At 43.5% G+C, this 22,547-nt stretch overlaps 1 long non-coding RNA gene across 1 annotated transcript in view; it reads right to left on the bottom strand.

Moving 5' to 3' along the window:
- The window catches only part of LOC124719810, a 134,615-nt gene that overhangs the window by 3,898 nt on the left and 108,170 nt on the right, over positions 1–22,547 (bottom strand). The window contains exon 3 of the long non-coding RNA XR_007006005.1: positions 10,923–11,009. This is a non-coding gene — a long non-coding RNA (uncharacterized LOC124719810). The remainder of the gene's footprint in view (positions 1–10,922; positions 11,010–22,547) is intronic.

Here is a 22,547-nt window from a genome sequence, read left to right as displayed (position 1 = left end):
GGATCATCCGTGTAACTGAGCATAGAATTGAAAACAGCTCAAAACACTCAGTAGCCCAGAGAAGTGTAGATGTAAAACGAAACAGAAAATACTGACCGGAAACAAATAAAAAAGAATTGTTGACAGTTTCTGTCACTTTCGGTTCAGAAATCCTACGACATACAGAACTCCAAGTTGCTAGCATTACCGAAGCGGAAGCGGAAGCACTACAACAAATATGTACGAAAAGCCCGCACGCAGAATAAAACTTTGGGGGGGGGGGGGGTTCGGTTCCTATTTCAACTATGGTCAAAAGTTTTTGGTTTAGCCCGGACCACCGATCATTTATAATTTTTTTTTCCATTAGTCTTCTGACTAATATGACGCGGCTCGCCACGAATTCTTCTCCTGTCCTAACATCATCTCATTGTAGCACTTACAGCCTACGTCCTCAATTATTTGCTGGATGTATTCCAATCTGTGTCTACCTCTACAGCTTTTGCCCTCTACAGCGCATGATGTCTTAACGGATGTCCTATCATCCTGTCCCTTCTCCCTATCAGTGGTTTCCACATATTCCTTTCCTCTTCAGTTCTGCGCAGAACCTCCTCATTCCTTACATTATCAGTCCACCTAATTTTCAACATTCGTCTGTAGCACCACATCTCAAATGCTTCGATTATCTTCTGTTCCGGTTTTCCCACAGTCCATGTTTCACTACCATACAGTGCTGCACTCCAGATGCACATTCTCAGAATTTTCTTCCTCAAATTAAGGCTTCTCTTGGCCAGGGATGCCCTTTTTGCCATTTCTAGTCTGCTTTTCAAGTCCTCCTTGCTCTGTCCGTCACTGATTATTTTACTGCCTAGGTAGTAGAATTCCTTAACTTTATCTACTTCGTGACCATCAATCCTGATGTTAAGTTTCTCGCTGTCCTCATTGCTACTACTTCTCTTTACCTTCGTCTTTCTTCGATTTACTCTCAGTCCATACTCTGTACTCATTAGACTGTTCATTCCGTTCAGAAGATCATGTAATTCGTCTTCACTGTCACTCAAGACAGCAATGTCATCAGCGAATCGTATCATTGATATCCTTTCACCTTGAATTTGAATTTCACTCCTGAACCTTTCCTTCATTTCCACCATTGTGAACAGTAGGGGCGAAAGGCTACAACTTTTTTAATACGAGCACTTCGTTCTTGGTCGCCCATACTTATTATTGCCTCTTGGCTGTTGTACAGATTGTATATGACCCGTCTCTCCCTATAGCGTACCCCTAACTTTCTCAGAACTTCGAACACCTTGCAACATATTACACTGTCGAACGCATTTTCCAGATCGACAAATCCTATGAACGTGTCTTGATTTTTCTTTAGTCTTGCTTCCATTATTAACCGCAACGTCAGAATTCCCTCTCTCGTGCCTTTACCTTCCCTAAAGCCAAGCTGATCGTCATCTAGCGCATCCTCAATTTTCTGTTCCATTCTTCTGTATATTTTTCTTGCAAGCAACTTAGATGCATGAGCTGTTAAGCTGATTGTGTGGTAATTCTCGCACTTGTCAGCTCTTGCCATCTTCGGAATTGTGTGGATGATGCTTTTCCGAAAGTCAGATGGTATGTCGCCAGACTCATACATTCTACACACCAATGTGAATAGTCGTTTTGTTGCCACTTCCCCCAACGATTTCAGAAATTCTGATGGAATGTTGTCCATCCCTTCTGCTTTATTTGGTCGTAAATCCTCCAAACCTCTTTTAAATTCTGATTATAATACTGGATTCCCTATCTCTTCTAAATCGACTCCTGTTTCTTCTTCTATCACATCAGACAAATCTTCCCCCTCATAGAGGCTTTCAATGTATTCTTTCCACCTATCCGTTCTCTCTTCTGCATTTAACAGTGGAATTCCTGTTGCACTCTAAATGTTATCACCCTTGCGTTTAATGTCACCGAAAGTTGTTTTGACTCTCCTTTATGTTGAGTCGGTCCTCCCGACAATCATTTCTTTTTCGATGTCTTCACATTTTTCATGCAGCCATTTCGTCTTAGCTTCCCTGCACTTCCTATTTATTTCAAAAATGGTTCAAATGGCTCTGAGCACTATGGGACTCAACTGCTGAGGTCATTAGTCCCCTAGAACTTAGAACTAGTTAAACCTAACTAACCTAAGGACATCACAAACATCCATGCCCGAGGCAGGATTCGAACCTGCGACCGTAGCGGTCTTGCGGTTCCAGACTGCAGCGCCTTTAGCCGCACGGCCACTTCGGACGGCTTATTTATTTCATTCCTCAGCGACCTGTATTTCTCTATTCCTGAGTTTCCCAGAACATTTTTGTACTTCCTCCTTTCATCGATCAAACAAAGTACTTCTTCTGTTATCCACGGTTTCTTCGCAGTTACCTTCTCTGTACCTTTGTTTTCCTTCCCAACTACTTTAATGGCGCTTTTTAGGAATGTCCATTCCTCTTCAACTGTACTGCCTACTGAGCTATTCCTTATTGCTGTATCTATAGCCTTAGAGACTTCCAAGCGTATCTCGTCATTCCTTAGTACTTCCGTATCCCACTTCTTTGCGTACTGATTCTTCCTGACTAATTTCTTAAACTTCAGCCTACTCTTCATCACTATTAAATTGTGACCTGAGTCTATACATGTTCCTGTGTACGTTTTAGGAATCTCTGTCTGACCATGATGTAATCTAACTGATCTTCCAATATCACCCGACCTTTTCCAAGTATACCTCCTCCTCTTGTGATTCTTGAACAGAGTATTCGCTATTACTAGCTGAGACTTGTTACAGAACTCAATTAGTCTTTCCCCTCTCTCATTCCTTGTCCCAAGCTCATGTTCTCCTGTAACCTTTTCTTCTAATCCTTCCCCTACAACCGCATTCCAGTCTCCCATGACTATTAGATTTCATACTTTTTTACATACTGTATTATTCTTTCAATATCCTCATACACTTTCTCTATCTCTTCATCTTCAGCTTGCAACGTCGGCATGTGTTCCTCAACTATCGTTGTCGGTGTTGGTTTGCTGTCGATTCTGACAAGAACAACCCTGTCACTGAACTGTTCACAGTAACACACTCTCTGCCCTACCTTCCTATTCATAACGAATCCTACTCCCGTTATACCATATTCTGCTGCTGTTGGTTTTACCCTATACCCATCTGACCAGAAATTCTTGTCTTCTTACCACTTCACTTCACTGACCCCCACTATATCTAGATTGAGCCTTTGAATTTTCCTTTTCAGATTTTCTAGTTTCCCTACCACGTTCAAGCTTCTGACATTCCACGCCTCGACTCGTAGAACGTTATCCTTTCGTTGATTATTCAATCTTTTTCTCATGGTAACCTCCTCCTTGGCAGTCCCTTCCCAGAGATCCGAATGGGGGACAATTCCGGAATCTTTTGCCAATGGAGAGATCATCATGACACTTCTTCAATTACAGGCCACATGTCCTGTGGATACACGTTACGTATCTTAAATGAATGCAGTGGTTTCCAATGCCTTCTGCATCATCATGCCGTTGGTCATTACTGATTCTTCCGCCTTTGGAACAGTTTCCCACCCCTAGGACTAGAGAGTGCCCTGAACCTCTGCCCGCTCCTCTGCCCTCTTTGACAAGGCCGTTGGCAGAATGAGGGCTGACTTACGCGGCAAGTCTTTGGCCGCCAATGGCGATAATTAATCAAAATTTAAGCAGCGGCGGGATTCGTATAGCCACTCGAACATCAGTCTTACTGTAGCTATGTTACTATACATTAAGCAAGGTTTGAACGACGAACCGGAGCTGGCCTCCAGGCAAACTGTGTGAATCGATTAATTCCTTTTGCAAAAGATTGAAATGGAGCTGCAATTAATGCTCAGCTAATGGTGCAATTTTTATGTGCCCCGTTCGGATTTTACACACACAAACAGTCACCCTCGTTCGGATTTTATGTCCAGCAATCCTCACCTACGTACTACAGCGAGACTGATCCATATTTGGCCCACCGATGTATCGAACCTTGGTTTAAAGTAATTTTAACCGTCTGAAAAAACCTTGCTTCGTTTGTATTTTATACGCCAAAAACACGTTTTTCTGGGAGGTTGTTGAAGCGCGTTGCTTCTGCACTTTAAACTTGTACGAATGGGCTCAAACTTTGCACGAAGGTAGGTAAATGGATTTTTTTTATCCAATAATCTTTATGCGTTGTCGAGATACGAGGGTTTAAAGTCGAGCTCAGTGAAGCACATAAAATTCGTTCTTACGGGAAATGTATGTGCGTAAGTGTTTAAAGTAAAAAAAGCGTTCTGGCGATAAAATTGAAAGCTCGCTTCCAAATCCTATCGTCATTCGTCACTCCTATGGTTCTAACTTGTGCGAATCGGTTCAAATTTTGTAAGAAAGTATGCAATGTTTGTGATAGCTTTACCCGTTGCCACGATATAGCGGTCTGAAGTCGCCCATAAAACGTACGTAAAATCCAGTTTTACGCGAATCGCACTTGCTGAGACGTTTCAAAGTGGTACAGATGATAGTAAAAAATACATTCTTATCGCAATTGTAAGAAGCGTTTGCAAAAATCTTTCATAGTTCGGGTATTACGTCGAAAAATCATGCGTTTGCACAATAACCTGTGTTTTGTAGACAGGACGTTGCATCTTAAGCGCTGCTTTTGGATGTATCTAAAAAAACAGGCTATTGCCTTTTATTATTCGTGTGTTGTTTTTAGGTCTAAGATTTTATTCAGCAGTGGCGTAAAATCTTTGGATGTACAAAACAACGCATGAACCAAGCCAGAATTATGCCTAGCCTTGTAAAAAATGGTATACTGTTTGATCGAACATGTAAATCTTTATCGATGACGCGCAGAAGATTAAACTGCCCTGAAAATCGGTATGCAAATGATTGTTAGAAAAAAGGTCACCTTGTTTCCAATCAACAGAAAATATTACATTTCATTTTCTTCAAAAACTAGTATGCTATGTTGCAGACAATTTATTTTCGGACAAAACAAGCTGAAGTTCGTTAATTTTCGTACAGGACTGAAAAGTTGATAGTATTTTGTTGCGCCTCATTGCTTCGCAGTTCTTATCGTTATATCTGACAATCATACTCATATTTAATTCGGACTGGTTATTGTAACATTTCGCACCAAAATTACTCAATGAGTTTTCTTAATTTTCAGTTTTTATTATTGCTTACTTTACGCATACAACGACAAGAATTTTGAGATAAGAGATAATAACAAGATGTATGTGTTTCAGTAGTTATTAGTTCAAAATGGCTCTGAGCACTATGGGACTTAACTTCTGAGGTCATCAATCCCCTAGAAATTAGAACTACTTAAACCTAACTAACCTAGGGACATCACACACATCCATGCCCGAGGCAGGATTCGAACCTGCGACCGTAGCGGTCACGCAGTTCCAGACTGTAGCGCCTAGAACCGCTCGGCCACCCCGGCCGGCACTTATTAGTTATTGCGCGAGCCGTTCAGCTTGCTATATAATAAGCTTTTAAGGAAGTTTATCTTTGTAATATTGCCGTACCTTAATTTTATCGAAGTAATATAAACTATTTAATACATTATTATTATTATCATAAACTTCGCAGAGTATTTGATAGTTCGTTCGGTATCGTATTTAAGATTTCTGTTATTTTGTGCACTGTATCAAGCATTTATGGTTATTTTTCATATGTCTGCGTACACAGTCCCATGCTTATGTGAATAAAATGTGTGTAACTATAAAACAAAAACTTAAAAAACAAAAAAATTGAAATTTTCAACTAATTCAAAATACAAAACAAAATAATGAAAAGTAAAAAACATGAAACATTTTAAAAATTTAAAAAATAAAACAAAAGCCTCCCGCAAGAATGTGATCGTGACGTGGTGGTGAGAGCTGTATGCTCTGAGGACACAGTAGGCTATACTGGGTGGCCTCAACCATACCAGGAAGGTAACGATAGCAGCGGCACGCAACATGGTTCGAAACACAATAAAAACAAAAACGTTCACCGGATCAGTTATCGACCGTGTCAACAAAAATTCACTTCGTTTGTCATGCTGTGGTAATCTAATGTCAAAATTGTGGTACAGTAAAAGTTGGGAACCAGAATAAAAATAAGAATGTAGAAGAAGAGAACTAGCTTTTCGACTTATTTGGCAGCTCCAAAGATATTTAAATCAAAAATCTTGACATGTTTGCGCTTTTCTACGAGTTAACTCCATTTCCCCTGAGCAACGAGCTCTCATAGATGCAATGTGTTGGCACTCCTGCATCCTGCAGTTTATAAGCTAAAGTCCCTGATCCTTTGCCCAAAATCAAGAAGATTTGGCAGCGATAGTAATAGTCTACATCTACATCTACATGGATACTCTGAAAATCACATTTAAGTGCCTGGCAGAGGGTTCATCAACCACCTTCACGATTCTCTATTATTCCTATTTCGTATAGCGCGCGGAAAGAATGAACACCTATATCTTTCCGTAGGAGTTCTGAATTCCCTTCAACCGAGCGAGGTGGCGCAGTGGTTAGCACACTGGACTCGCATTCGGGAGGACGACGGTTCAATCCCGTCTCCGGCCATCCTGATTTAGGTTTTCCGTGATTTCCCTAAATCGCTTCAGGCAAATGCCGGGATGGTTCCTTTGAAAGGGCACGGCCGATTTCCTTCCCCATCCTTCCCTCACCCGAGCTTGCGCTCCGTCTCTAATGACCTCGTTGTCGACGGGACGTTAAACACTAATCTCCTCCTCCTCCTCTGAATTCCCTTATTTTATCGTGGTGATCGTTCCTCCCTACGTTGGTCGGTGTCAACAAAATATTCTCGCATACGGAAGAGAAAGTTGGTGATTGGAATTTCTTTTAATGATTTCCAGCCCAAATCCTGTATCATTTCAGTGACACACTCTCCCATATTTCGCGATAACACAAAACGTGCTGCCTTTCTTTGAATTTTTTCGATGTACTCCGTCAGTCCTACCTGGTAAAAATGGTTCAAATGGCTCTGAGCACTATGGGACTCAACATCTTAGGTCATAAGTCCCCTAGAACTTAGAACTACATAAACCTAACTAACCTAAGGACATCACATACACCCATGCCCGAGGCAGGATTCGAACTTGCGACCGTAGCAGTCCCGCGGTTCCGGACTGTAGCGCCAGAACCGCTAGACCACCGCGGCCGGCCCTACCTGGTAAGGATCCCACACCGCGCAACAGTATTCTAAAAGAGGACAGACAAGCGTAGTGTAGGTAGTCTCCTTAGTAGATCTGTTACATTTTCTAAGTGTCCTATCAATAAAACTCAGTCTTTACTTAGCCTTGCCCACTACATTTTCTATGTGTTCCTTCCAATTTGAGTTGTTCGTAATTGTAATACCTAGGTATTTAGTTGAATTTACGGCTTTTAGATTAGACTGATGTATCGTGTAACCGAAGTTTAACGAGTTCCTTTTAGCACTCATGTGGATGACCTCGCACTTTTCGTTATTTAGGGTCAACTGCCACTTTTTGCACAATTCAGATATTTTTTGTAAATCGTTTTGCAGTTTGTTTTGATCTTCTGATGACTTTATTAGTCGATAAACGACAGCGTCATCTGCATGCAACCGAAGATGGCTGCTAAGATTGTCTCCCAAATCATTTATATAGATAAGGAACAGCAAAGGGTCTATAACACTCCCTTGGGGAACGCTACAAATCACTTCTGTTTTACTCGATGACTTTCCGTCAATTACTACGAACTATGACCTCTGACAGGAAATCACAAATACAGTCACGTAACTGAGACGATATTCCACAAGCACGCAATTTCACTACAAGCCGCTTATGTGGTACAGTGTCAAAAGCCTTCAGGAAATCTAGAAATACGGAATCAGTTTGAAATCCCTTGTCAATAGCACTCAACACTTCACGCGAGTAAAGAGCTGGTTGTGTTTCACAGGAATGATGTTTTCTAAACCCATGTTGACTGTGTGTCAACAGACTGTTTTCTTCGATGTAATTCATAATGTTGGAACATAATATATGTTCCAGAATCCTGCTGCATATCGACGTTAACGATATGGGCCTGTAATTCAGTGGATTACTCCTACTACCTTTCTTGAATATTGGTGTGACCTTTGCAACTTTCCAGTCTTTGGGTACGGATCTTTCGTCGAGCGAACGGTTGTATATGATTGTTAAGTATAGAGCTAATGCATCAGCACACTCCAAAAGGAAGCTAACTGGTATACAGTCTGGAGCAGAAGACTTGCTTTTATTGATTTAAGTTGCTTCATTACTCCGAGGATATTTGCTTCTACGTTATTCATGTTGGCAGCTGTTCTCGATTCGAATTCTAGAATATTTACTTCGTCTTCTTTTGTGAAGGCATTTCGGAATTCATTATATTACATGACATGTTTTATAACACTGAAAGGCAAAAAAGCGCGAATACGTCAACGTGTCTTGATTTATGTGTCTTTGAAGGTATGAGTCGAAAAGCTAGTTCCTTTCTTTCACGTCCTTAACTCTGCCCAGGACACATTTGCCTTTCTTGTGCGATGATAGGAGGATTTTTCATTCTGGTATATCCATATGTTTCTGCCCATGGAGTCATAGGGTCTGCTAAAGGGTAATTACTACATCAGTGTAGTGATTTTGGCGAAAGAAGGCTTCTTACGTATATTGGGCATCTTGTAAATCCAGAATAAAATGTTCTGAGTGTCGCGCAATTTGTTCGCATTCACGATATAGTTTTGCTACTGATATCTCTGGTGGCTTTTTTATTGGAGTGAATACCAGGGATCGCTTGTGAAAAGCAGTTTGCAACAATTCTGTGAATACTTGGAGGAAGGGGCTGTTGTTACGTCAGTGTAGTGACAGTGTGACTCGAATAACGATTTTAATCGGCGTTTCATAAGAATCCATAAAATTCTGTGGGATGCGGTCTGACTACCGTCGACTGAAGTCCATCCTTTGACGTGACTTGCTAACGTAAGTGCTGTGGATTCCCTGCCAGTGGTTGAATAAGTAGGAAGGAAAAACATCCACTTCGGAGAAGTAGGTAGATCCCCGGCCTGCTGGAACGCGACCAAGGAACGCGATACAGCGCTGAGCACGTGACGTGGCATACCACACTCACATGCTCCCGTGCGCGCTAGCTACAGAACCGCGATGCTGTGAGGAACTGTACCTCTCACCGCATCGTCAGTTATTTATACGTGATTCCCCGTGTGAATAATGAAGCACTAGGTTGGAAAAACTTCCTCGATTATGAGACAAGGAATTCACGTACTGGGCTACGCAAGAATAACAAGAACCACGTTCAGTTTCCGTCTTATGTTTATGTATTTACGAGCCTTACCTAGTTCTGACTCAATTAAAGTTCATTTCGAATGGCCTGTTAATTTTCATTTGCTTTTCTGATAGATATAAATCTGATAAATACCTAATAATAATTTGCTGGAACTCAGATCGTCTGGTGAGACGGCCACAGCGATCGGTGTTGTTTATCATAAATTTTAATGGTCTTGATCGAAATAAAATGTAGTTACATCTAGTTGATAACCGGTTTCGATTGACTATGAACCATTCGGATATATATGGACATAAACAGCAACATTGTCTTTCAGCTAATGTAAAAACCTCCTAACAATATTTCTTAAACATATATTTTTATAAAAGCATTTAAATTAAAAATAGTAAAAAACCTACCATATTTACACTATACCCTCTTCAGTCCCGAAGATAAAAAAGAATGGAAAAATATTTCAGTCACTTTTTTTTTGTGCAGTTGATATCAAAGTAATTTTATTTTAGATAATGCTTGAATAACTGAATGTACACATATATGTACATTGGGCCTTAACAGAGAAAAAAATGCCGATCTCGTAGTGTTTTCATATTTTTATTTACGATGAAAATTGTTCTCATTTTTATGTACACATTACATTTTGGAACATATAACTTCTCATGTTTATGGAATTTAGCACAACAATTGTTTTTTAAGACGCACAAATAAACTTTGCACTTTTCACACATTATGCGAGAACGTGACTTTCCCCCTGGTAGCCGACACCTTGAGGCTAAAATACTCTCATTATATTCAGGAAGGTGGCCAACCCTGTCACATTTGCTTTCTCTAGTTGCTTTGGCACATTTCATCTTCGTTTTGTGTGGTTTGATGCTCCTCATCTTCATCAGAACTGCTGATATTCTCCTGTGCTACGCTCGGAGAAATTTCTTTCGACAGTTCCAAGTGAGTCTACAATTTTTGAAGACTTCACGGAGTCGTGTCCAAGTGAATTCTGAAATTAATGAGAGACTTACACTTTTGTTTTGGTATCCCTTCTTTTTGACAACACCTTTTGTACATAATCCTTGAATTAATAATGGAACACCAATACGTTCAGGTGGAGTTGGAAGTTCATCAACAGAATCCTCTTATTCATCTGACAAGGTACTCAAGTCACTCGTCTCAAGTAGTTTCATAATTTCATCGTTTGTCAGAGCTGAGAAGCGAAAATTAAATAAAGTGAAGGTAACTGTTGAAGTAATTGAATAAAGAAATGAAAGTGAACCTAATAACAAAACTAGAAATTTTAGAGCTTTTACTGTGATTGGTTACATGTCCATCATGCTACCCGTAACACCCACAACGACGTTGCTCCTACTCTACTGTATTAGTAGCTAAACTTTCAGATTTTGATCTATATTACGTTTTAAATTACGATTTCTCTGTGAAATCAGTCTTAGCGTTAGTACCACTACATTCTGTGAGCTAATACCTGATGTACACAAATGTGTACTTTAAATTCAACAGTCGATGTTTGTAAAACTACGAAACAATCGTTTTAATTGCATACGCATATCATTTCCTTGATGCCTTGTTTTGGAGTAAGACACGATAAAAACTACAGTACAATTAAAAAACGAATACTGAAACTGAATTTACCTTTCTCGTGTGTCGCAGATGACGCCATCCTTATGATCGGAAGCTTCAGGATGCGAGAAGACCCGCCAAAACTGACTTGCGCGCGACCTAGTGGCAAAAACAAAAACCGCATGATGTGCACAGTCGTTCGCATCAGGTCTCAATTCGGGAAAACGACACTTGGCAGGATGACACTACAAAGACCTGATGTACACATATGTGTACGTCGGGACTGAAAAATGTACTGGCAAGTAAGTACAGTCTTGGTCACAACAAGATCTTCAGTACGCGTAACTTGTCAATATTAAAAGATTGGTCAAAGCATGGCTGTTAGGGTATAAAACGAGTGCTTGTCGGAGACCACCGTGGTTTTCCAGTTACATGGTTGGATAATAAACGGAAACACCAGAAACACTGCACATTAACATGCCTAAAACGGTACAGAGAAACCGTTGGCAGTCAAAGCAGGTCGTCGTCTCGTAATAGACAAATACATGTTCCACACGGTTTTCAATGTTATTTTATAACATTCTTCCTGCAAAACAGTTGCAAGTTCAGATAACGATGAAGAAGGTGGATAGCCATTAAGCATCCTTCCCTCCAAAGTAGACCACAAATCTGGTGACTGTGGTGCCCATCCTCGTACTCACAAAACCCGTCCCGTACGATGCGAGCTGTCATCTTGAAACACAGCATCACCATCGAGGAGCAACCTTTGTACCGTGGCATGGACCTGATCAGCCAAAATGGTCGCATAATCCTTGGCAGCAACTCGACCTTGCAGAGTAACCATGGGGCCCACGCAATACCATGATACGGGTGCCCAAAGCTTCATTGAGCTCTTGGGTCGTTAAGTCAGCGGGAAGTTGGAAACAGCGTGAAACAAGACTCATCCTAGAAAATGACATTCTTCCATTGCTCCACAGTCAGATGTTATGGCTTCGGAACCACTTTTTTCTGTTGCGGCCTTTTTCATTAGCCAGGACTGGTTTTGGAATCCCAGCTCGCCCTGCGATTCCCTGCTTCTGAAGCTACACTATGGGATCAAAAGTATCCGGACACCCCCAAAAACATACGTTTTTCACATTAGGTGCAATGTGCTGCTACCTACTGCCAGGTACTCCGTATCAGCGACCTCAGTAGTCATTAGACATCGTGAGAGGGAAGAATGGGGCGGTCCGAGGAGCTCACGGACTTCGAACGTGGTCAGGTGATTGGGTGCCACTTGTGTCATACGTCTGTACGCGAGATTTCCACACTCCTAAACATCCATAGGTCCACTGTTTCCGATACGATAGTGAAGTGGAAACGTGAAGGGACACGTACAGCACAAGAGCTTACAGGCTGGTTCAAATGGTTCAAATGGCTCTGAGCACTATGCGACTTAACTTCTGAGGTCATCAGTCGCGTAGAACTTAGAACTAATTAAACCTAACTAACCTAAGGACAACACACACATCCATGCCCGAGGCAGGATTCGAACCTGCGACCGTAGCGGTCACGCGGTTCCAGACTGAAGCGCCTTTAACCGCACGGCCACACCGGCCGGCCTTACAGGCTGACCTCATCTGCTGACTGACAGAGACCGCCGACAGTTGAAGAGGGTCGTAATGTGTAATAGGCAGACATCTATCCCGACCATTACACAAGAATACCAAACTGCATCGGGATCCACTGCAAGTACTGTGACAGTTAACGCGGGAGGTGAGAAAACTGGGATTTCATGGTCGAGCGGTTGCTCATAAGCCACACAGCACGCCGGTAAATGCCAAACGACGCCTCGCTTGATGTAAGGAGCGTAAACATTGGGCGATTAAACAGTGGAAAAACGTTGTGTGGAGTGACGAATCACGTTACATAATATGGCGATACGATGGCAGGGTGTGAGTACGGCGAATGCGCGGCGAACGTCATCTGCCAGCGTGTGTAGTGCCAACAGTAAAATTCCTAGGCCATGGTGTTATGGTGTGGTCGTGTTTTTCATGGAGGGGGCTTGCACCCCTCTTGTTTTGCGTGGCACTATCACACCACAAGCCTACATTGATGTTTTAAGCACATTCTTGCTTCCTACTATTGAAGAGCAATTCGCGGATGGCGACTGCATCTTTCAACACGATCGAGCACCAGTTCATAATGCACGGTCTGTGGCGGAGTGGTTACACGACAATAACATCGCTGTAATCAACTGGCCTGCACAGAGTCCTAACCTGAATCCTATAGAACACCTCTGGGATGTTTTGGAACGCCGACTTCGTGCCAGGCTTCACCGACCATATCGATACTTCTCCTCAGTGCAGCACTGCGTGAAAAATGGGCTGCCATTTCCCAAGAAACCTTCCAGCAACTGATTGCACGTATGCCTGCGAGAGTGGAAGCTGTCATCAAGGCTAAGGGTGGGCCAACACCGATGGAGGGCGCCACGAACTTGTAAGTCATTTTCAGCCAGGTGTAAGGATACTTTTGATCACATAGTGTACCTTTGTGTTGTTTCGGTGCTAACAGAGTTTGCGAGTGCAACATTCAGTTCTGCTTTGGCTTTGGCAGCTGTCGTCCCCATATTTTTGTCGCAATCCTCTTCATTGGTCGTCTGTCACAATCACTCAGTACACACGTTCATCCGTGTTGTGGCTTCCCGGATGACGTTTTTCCGCTTTCCCTGTATGCGGGATAAATCTTCAATACGGTGCCTTTTGAAACACCTATCACTCCGACTACCTTGTTTAGGGAGGCGCCCACCGCACCAGTACAAAAAGTTTGCCAACGTTCGAACTTACTGGCCACCTTCCACACCGCGCTCGCGGCCGAGAGGGCCGCCATGAGGGAGGAAATCGTGGCTGTTCACCGCCAGCTGCAACAGCTGCGTGAGGAGCTGCGGGTCCTCAGGAAGACGGCTACCCCCACCGCCAGCTCCACTGCGAGTCGGCCAGCGGGGGTTGACGCCTCCACCCAGACGGAGCCACCAACGCCGCCAGTCAACGTGACAGGCGGAGCGGAGGCACCCATGGACATCGAAGTGGAGCAGCCTGCTCTCCCTCCCGACGGGGAGGTCGAGCCGCGGGCACACGACGAGGAGACGCACACTGAGACACCCCCATTTGCTGCGGCGGAGACTGAATGCCTGCCGCTCCCTACGGAGCACAGCGTTCAGCCTGTGCTGCAGAAGATCGCCGCGTCTCTTCGTGACGGGACATACCCGCACCTGGACAACCCCTACCCATTTACTCCACCCGACAGGACGAAACTGGCCCTTCCTCACCAGCCTTACGGACCAGTGAGGAACAACAAGGCTCTTAGAGGACTGGTATCGAGGAAGGACCTGACCATCATCAACCAACACCCTGTCTTCACGCCCACGGACTGGGAACACATCTTTGAGGTCTCAGCCCGGGGCGCGGCGGCTGGGGAAGTGCGTCCGGAAATCCAACAGCATCCAGCATACCAGAAATTCCTGGAGCTCGAGAAGAACTACACCGTGGAGGGAATGAACCGTTTCATTGATCAGAATCCAGACTTCATACGCGTATTATGCCGTCTGGACAATCCGTAAAATTCCCACGGATACGATGACGCCAGAAGACCTACCAGCAACCGCCTACTTCGCCAGTCTAAAACCAGCGAAGTAGCCAGAGGCCCATCCCATCGAGAGGCCACACTGACAACAACAGAGCAGTCAAAGGAGGAACAGCAGCATCGCTGCTTAGCCTCCATCACCTCCGGACAGAGGAAGTCCGTGATCTAGAAGACTGTGCGAGACTGTGTGCGAACTTGCCAAGCTCCGACATCAAGCACTCACAACCACACAGAACGCTGTTCTAACCACGACTGACACTTGGAACGTATTGAGGACATTGTACGGGTGCCGTTCGTAGTCGAATACAACAGCCAACGAGCAGACTCTGCTAGAGTCTGCATTTATGCTCAAGCACTCTTTTCTAGCCGTGTTTCCACATTCTTCCAACCCCTGCATAACTGACAAGCAGTGCACAAGGACGAAGTTACAATTCTGAGAAACAATCAGGAAAAGGATTAACGTTATCATGACACTTATGAAATCAGTGAGACAAGTACAAAAACGTACGTGAAACTGATAATCGCACCACAGGAACTTTTAGAAACACCGTATTAAAATTTCCAGATAAACTTACCCGATGTTCAGCGTCGAACACTTTTCGGCTTAAAGTCTGGGAACTTTTACAAGCGTCTTTATTTGTGCACTCAAAAACAATACGAACAATTATTAATTTAATAAACAACTAGCCGGCCGCGGTGGCCGAGCGGTTCTTGGCGCTTTAGTCCGGAACCACGCGGCTGCTACGGCCGCAGGTTCGAATGCTTCCTCGGGCACGGATGTGGGTGATGTCCTTAGGTTAGTTAGGTTTAAGTAGTTCTAAGACTAAGGGACTCATAACCTCAGATGTTAAGTCCCATAGTGCTTAGAGCCATTTCAAAAAATTTTGATAAACCATGAACTAGCGCAAATAAATAATTCGTAGCTTCCAGAGATTAGTAAACGTCTAAGAGCGTACTGTGTGTGTGGCTCGATGGTTGAGTGGCTACATATCAGCCTAATAATCTGTAGTCCCGAAATTAGATACCCAGTCGGTCAAATGATTTGTTTCTGTCACTTACCGCTTCTGGCAATGATTTGTTAATGCGAAAATTGCACAGCTGCCCCGTGGTTGGGCGTGCACATTCAGCTGTAGGTCCTGCTATACCTACCAGGTTAAGTCGGTTCCAAAGTCGATGGGAAGCACGGACATATCACTTCTAAAAGACCTGAGGCCCACGAGAAAGACACGCGGTGGCGCGTACTTCACAGCACGTGACATTGCACGTCTTAGAGGAGCAGGAGGGTGTTTAACGACCCGTCCACAACGAGATCATTATAGACGGATCTCAGGCTCGGATTAGGGAAGAATGAAGAAGGAAAGCGGCCGTCCCCTTTCAAAGGAACCATCCCGGCTTTTGTCTTAAGCAATTCAGGAATATCACGGGAAAACTAAATCAGGATTGTCGGACGCGAGTTTGAACCGTTGTCCTTCCGAATGCGAGTCCAGTGTGCTAACCACTGCGTTACACCGGTCGGTACATGTCTTAGAGTACCAACAGCCGTCTCAGGCGGGGAGCAGCTAACTATTTCAGACGAGTTTAATAATTTTTTAATGTCTCTTTCAACGCATGCAACCTCTCGATAGCACCTTTAGTGGGTGCCTTTTCAATTACCTATTGATTTACCGCGGGCCCTGCACGGATCCGAGCGTTCACGAAGTGTGGCGGATAAGCCGAGTAGTATGAAGACGCAAGTTCGTTGTGGGGCCCGTATTTCTCTTGGGCCCCGGTAGGCCCATACCTACGAAGCAATTAGACACCTCTGATTGGTGGTGAAATCGCATGGCTTCACAATGTACGCAGACCATCAGCCACTGAATATTTTTCTTAGAGGCAAAGGATTGTTCTGATGTATTTTTGGTGCTGGTTTCAGGTAAAACACATAATGTTCAGTCACGTGCAGTCGTGACACAAAATGAGAATTTCTGTGAGGTATACAAACGTAGCTGTTTAATCGTTATAATAACGCCACTACTGCTTTTGTGAAGGTTTGTAAAGTGACATGATACAAAAATATGTTTTATTTTTGATGTCGTAATGTCGAGGTCTATATGTTTGTTTTACATATCATTTTCCACTTATTCTTCAGCAGCGAATTTCATGGCTTCAAGACGTCATATTCGCTGACTCCTTCTGCCACATCTATGCTAAGCTTGTAGTGAAAAAGCAGCAGCGGATAATCTCAGACTCTGATAAAAAAAGTATATTTATTATACTCTGACATAAAGGTTGAGAATCAGGGCAAGCCATCTCAGATTTAGTGCATTCAAGTCGTGAGGAAGAACTCCGTGTGTGGACCAAGCATAAGGTGAACTCTGTCAGTTTTGGGGCGCTTACGGTATTGAGTGCCGAGTATTACTTTTGTTCATGTACCATACGAGGACTCAACTGTAAATCCAGAAAGGAAACCTGTTATCCAAGTGTGGTGTCACCGCCAGACACCACACTTGCTAGGTGGTAGCTTTAAATCGGCCGCGGTCCATTAGTACATGTCGGACCCGCGTGTCGCCACTTTCAGTGATAGCAGACCGAGCGCCACCACACGGCAGGTCTAGAGAGATGCACTAGCACTCGCCCAGTTGTACTGACGACGTAGCTAGTGATGCACACTGACGAAGCCTCGCTCATTTGCAGAGCAGATAGTTAGAATAGCCTTCAGCTAAGTCAATGGCTACGACCTAGCAAGGCGCCATTAGTAACATTGCATGTATCTAAAGAGTCTCACTTGTATCGCCACAATCTCCAGATGTACCACAAGGATGGATTAAAGTTAAGTATTCCAGCAGCTACGTACTTTTCTTTATACCATTCATTACGTATCCTGTTTCAGACCTCACGCCATCCTGCTTTAGCTTAGCGCGTGCCTTTCGGCTTCCTCTCATTGTGTCTAGGCTGTCTTGTCTAGACACAACACCAAGCAATAAACCTCCGTTGCGTCCTGTGCCTCGTGGAACTGATATTCTTGTATCTCTGTCGCCTGATGGTCTTGATGATGTGTTTCGACTTTCTGAGAACGAGACCCACGACATTTCTGATGGAGATTACGAAGGACTGCCGTAAGCCACAATAATTTTCTCAATCCGAATTGAAGGATTCGACCAGTGATCAGTCACTTCTAAAACATGCTGCAATGCTGCACACCTGTTAGCCTCTAGACTGCAGGAAAAAACTTGTCAGTATCTGAAATTTTTTTCCTCTTGGATCAGTAATAGACAAAAAAAAATTAATGCAAGTGTTTGAAATTGTGAACGACGCAGAAGATTGGAGACCCTTCACTAATTCTTCAAAAATAAGTATCAAAGCTGTTCTTCTACACTATGGGAACAAATGTGATTCCATACCTGCTGTATATTCAAAAGATCTGAAACAGATTCAGCCTTTTTCTCTGGGAAAGCTTAATTATAAAGAAGATTGGAGACTCTTCATCAATTCTTCAAAAATAAGTCTCAAAGCCGTTCTTCTACACTGTGGGAACAAATGTGATTCCATACCTATATGCAGGGAGTTGAAAGTTGCCTCCGTGATTCTTATTCAACAGGTTGGCTATTCCAAGTACACCTGCTTCCTATGGGTAAGGGGCAGTCGTAAAAAATACAGGAATTTGTATAAGGAAATATGGCCTATTAGATCACCAAAAATTGGAGAGAAAGACGTATTATTTTCTTTGTTCGGCCCAAAAAAACTTCTGCTTTCACTTCACATAAAACATTCGTGTGGACTATATGCGGGGAATTGAAAGTTGCCCCCGTGATTCTTACTCAACAAAGTGGCTATTCCAAGTACACCTGCTTCCTATGGGTATGGGGCGATCGTAAAAAATACAGGGATTCGTATCAGGAAATATGGCCTACTAGATCACCGAAAATTGGAGGGAAGACGTATTATTCTTTTCTTTATATATACTAAGATGGTATCTGTTCTTTCGGACATGCCCGAAAGAACAGATAGCGGTGACCATGCAGCTCGTTAGAATGAAATTACAATGAAATGAACACCCTTAGCTGCTTACAAGCGTTGACATACGTCAACGGGGACAGATGAAAATGTGTGCCCCGACCGGGACCCGAACCCGGGATCTCCTGCTTACATAGCAGACGCTCTCTCCATCTGAGCCACCGAGGACACAGAGGATAGCGCGACTGCAGGGATTTACCTCTGGCACGCCTCCCCATATAATGGGCGGGGGCACTATGAATGTAGTGCGGGACAATACGTTGAGGTGGGTTTCGCGGGAGGCGTGCCAGGGATAAATCCCTGCAGTCGCGCTATCCTCTGTGTCCTCGGTGGCTCAGTTGGATAGAGCGTCTGCCACGTAAGCACGAGATCCCGGGTTCGGGTCCCTGTCGGGCCACACATTTTCATCTGTCCCCTTTGACGGATGTCAACGCCTGTAAGCAGCTGAGGGTGTTCATTTCATTGTAATTTCATTCTTTTCTCTGTTCGGCCTAAAAGAACTTCTGCTTCCACGTCACATAAAACTTGACATTATGAAACAATTTCTTAAAGCACAGTTTTTTTACGTGTGGGTCTTCCACAACTGTTCTGTAACGTGTTCATGGTAAACAAATCCGCCACAGCAGTAAAATGCTTTTATTGACAGCAGTCTTGCACGACAGAAATCGCTATACACTACTACGGTTTCGAGGTCTTAACCCCTTCACCAGCTATATCTGAAATCTAGCAGTAGTAGGACGTCATGCCCATTTGTTTACCATGAACAATTTATTAAAGCCCTGTCAAAAGGCGGTGACTATTTCAAGTGAGTTACCTCGGCTTCAGACGCTGAGATGAAAGAACGGGTTTTCATCGGCTCTGACGTTTGGTAACTAATGAAAGACGAATCATGTGAAGATAAAACAAATTAAATTTAAATATCTCCTCGGTTATCTTTTAAACACGGTGTTAACGAGTATCTTGACGACTTAAAAGACCTTGATTACAAGACTGTAATAAAAGACATGCTGGATACCTTCAAAGTATTGGACGTCCCAATGAGCTTGAAGCGGCACTTTTTGGACTACGTCGTCATCTCCCAGAAAATTTAGGTTCTGTGAGTGAGGAACAGGGAGAAAGGTACCATCAAGACACTGAACAAATGGAACGGAAGTACCGTACCAGGATCGCCGTGATGCTTGACGGCTGACTAACGGCTGCTGCACACACAGTGTCCTCAGCCAGTGCACAGAAGACAACGCAACGGAGATTTGAAGGAAAAAAGAAGAGACATTAACAACGAATCCCTTGACTGCGCAGTCACAAGTTCAATCTTTAGCAAGACTGTTTTGAAAGTGTTGTGTTTACAGTTATGAGAGAAAACAGTAGCTGCTAACGACTCACTACGTGCATCAGGGGTGCAACAGAAAATGAGTGTCCGGGAGATGCAGAAATCAAACTTCTGTGGAATGGATGCATTACACTTCACAAAATGGATATCGTCGACATTCAAAAAAATGTTCAAAACTGATAATTAACTTTCACCATGTACACCGAATAAAAATGGTTTGCCACAACGGTCACAAAGGTTCGCAATATCAAGAGCGAAGGTGAAATCGTTGGGAGTTACAAACCTTGCAGGACACTGTTAGGTATACAATCTTAAAGAACGCGTGTAGTATCGTATTGGTGTAAGGGACGATGAGAACTGTTCGAATGTGATGGCATGCAACCGAATCCGAAACAATCTGTCTTGGAGCTTGTCGTGAAACTGATTATCCTTTAAGGCGTAGCTACACATAGTGCGATAATATGTTTTACATGCATGGGAAAAACAAACATCCATAGGCTGAATTTGTCAAGTGGTTCTCCAGATGGTATGAATTGCAATGTCACACACTTTTCAGGAAGGATGGTTTGCTCTAAAAGAGTGTGATTTTTGTGCACAGACTAGGAATCAAGCAAAAGCAAGTCATTTCGACTGCTTTTGGTCAGAAGTAGTGCTCATACTATAGTTGTACTCCTCCTACGCCCATTTTCCCACTCTTGGTTGCTGTGACGTAAATATTCCCTACTGCCCTTGCAATATCACGTACACGAGAAAGAACTGTAGGGGAGCACCTCCAACTTCTCGTAGCACAATAAACAAGTTTCTAGCCAATTTACCATCCAGATTAACAATCGGTATAATTTTATGCAAATGCGTTAAGCTATTGATGTTAGTTAATCTCGTTACAGGTTTCCTGGTACCTATAATTTCCAGTATTCCTTTCATATGCATGTCCTCTTCAAATTCATATTGGTCGGGGTTGAGAACAAATTCCTTACTGAATGATAGGATAAGTTTGTTTAACTCATCCACATATTTTCAGGCCGATGCTGTGCATCGTTAAGTTGACGCCTTGTCTGAAATTTCGTTATCTTAGGTCTTTCAGTTCTGCAGCACTGTTTCAAGTCATCTAAAGAGCCACTGCTTCCCTTAAAATCACTGTAATCTATGTCCCGCGCAATTTGATGTGCATAACGTAGTAATCACTATCAAATGCACATCCTATAAATTGTATCGAGCATCCTTGAAACGGACAAAAACCAGTTTTTGTAACAAGTATGCCTTGTCCTCTTTTGAAAACCCTTAGTTTTTATTATTCACTACACGATCATATTGCTGCGGACGTATTCGGAATCTGTTGATAATCGTTTTTTTACTACGTTTTCATGTACGTAATAATGTTCAGTACCCGCTCCTTGGACAAAAATTGTTCTTTACTACGTTTCACTGGAGACTGGATTTGCTGCTCCTTTTCCAACAAGAATGATGAACTACATGGGTCGACACCAGTTTCAATATCGCTTTCACTTGTTAAACATTGATAAACACGTATCGCCATCATTGTACTCCTTACGTACATCTACTGCACAGTCGAGCGTATACGACATCGCACATTTCACTGGCTCATCTTGCAGAAACGGTAATATTTCATCTGCCACTTCTCTCTCACTCTGCGAAATTCCTTGGCTGTCTTTCTGACGAAATGTCAACTTCGCAAATTCCGTGTCAGCGGCAGTCAGTAGCGAGCCAGCGGGTGTGTTGAACCTTCCATCGAGCTACAGACCCCCTTGAAGATGTCTCCCGCAGACGGGGACGAAACGTTGGGAATTGAGACAAAATTCATCAACCGACCACGGCATAATAGCCCGGATAATCATTATGGACATGACATTTCCGGCCGTGAAAGTCTACATTTTAGTACTAGCAGTAGTACTGTTGTGAGTTAATCGTCGACTAAGCATTTCAACTACAATCCGAAGCCTCATGCTGTGCTCACCATTGGGTACCTCCGGCTGCCATTTGCAGCCAATATTGTGGTTGCTTGGTAGACAATACGTGGTGCATCGAATCTACATCTACATCTACATTTATACTCCGGAAGCCACCCAACGGTGTGTGGTGGAGGGCACTTTACGTGCCACTGTCATTACCACCCTTTTCTGTTCCAGTCGCGTATGGTTCGCGGGAAGAACGACTGTCTGAAAGCCTCTGTGCGCGCTCGAATCTCTCTAATTTTACAATCGTGATCTCCTCGAGAGGTATAAGTAGGGGGAAGCAATATATTCGATACCTCATCCAGAAACGCACCCTCTCGAAACCTGGCGAGCAAGCTACACCGCGATGCAGAGCGCCTCTCTTGCAGAGTCTGCCACTTGAGTTTGCTAAACATCTCCGTAACGCTATCACGGTTACCAAATAACGTGCATAACGTAGTAGATCACTATCAAATGCACATCCTATAAATTGTATCGAGCATCCTTGAAACGGACAAAAACCAGTTTTGTAACAAGTGTGCCTGTCATCATCATTTCATCCCCACTGTCGACGCGCAAGTCGCCCAATGTGGCGTCGAACTCAATAAGACCTGCAGTTGACGGCCGAACTTTCCGCCTGGGAACTGCCGGCCACTGACGCCATACGCTCATTTCGATACCCTCCTACTCCTCAGCTTGTGAGAAGACAAGTTTGGCAAAGGAAAATGTCGAGCACAAAGCTGCATAGCTGAGAATGCTGGAAGCACTATGCGATCTTCAAGCAGTTACAAGAGCTGTGTC

Source organism: Schistocerca piceifrons, chromosome 1, assembly GCF_021461385.2.
Source record: "Schistocerca piceifrons isolate TAMUIC-IGC-003096 chromosome 1, iqSchPice1.1, whole genome shotgun sequence".
Taxonomy (NCBI): Eukaryota; Metazoa; Arthropoda; class Insecta; order Orthoptera; family Acrididae; genus Schistocerca; species Schistocerca piceifrons.
The sequence above is the reverse complement of the archived record's forward strand: the minus strand, read 5'-3'. Positions and strand labels throughout refer to the sequence as shown.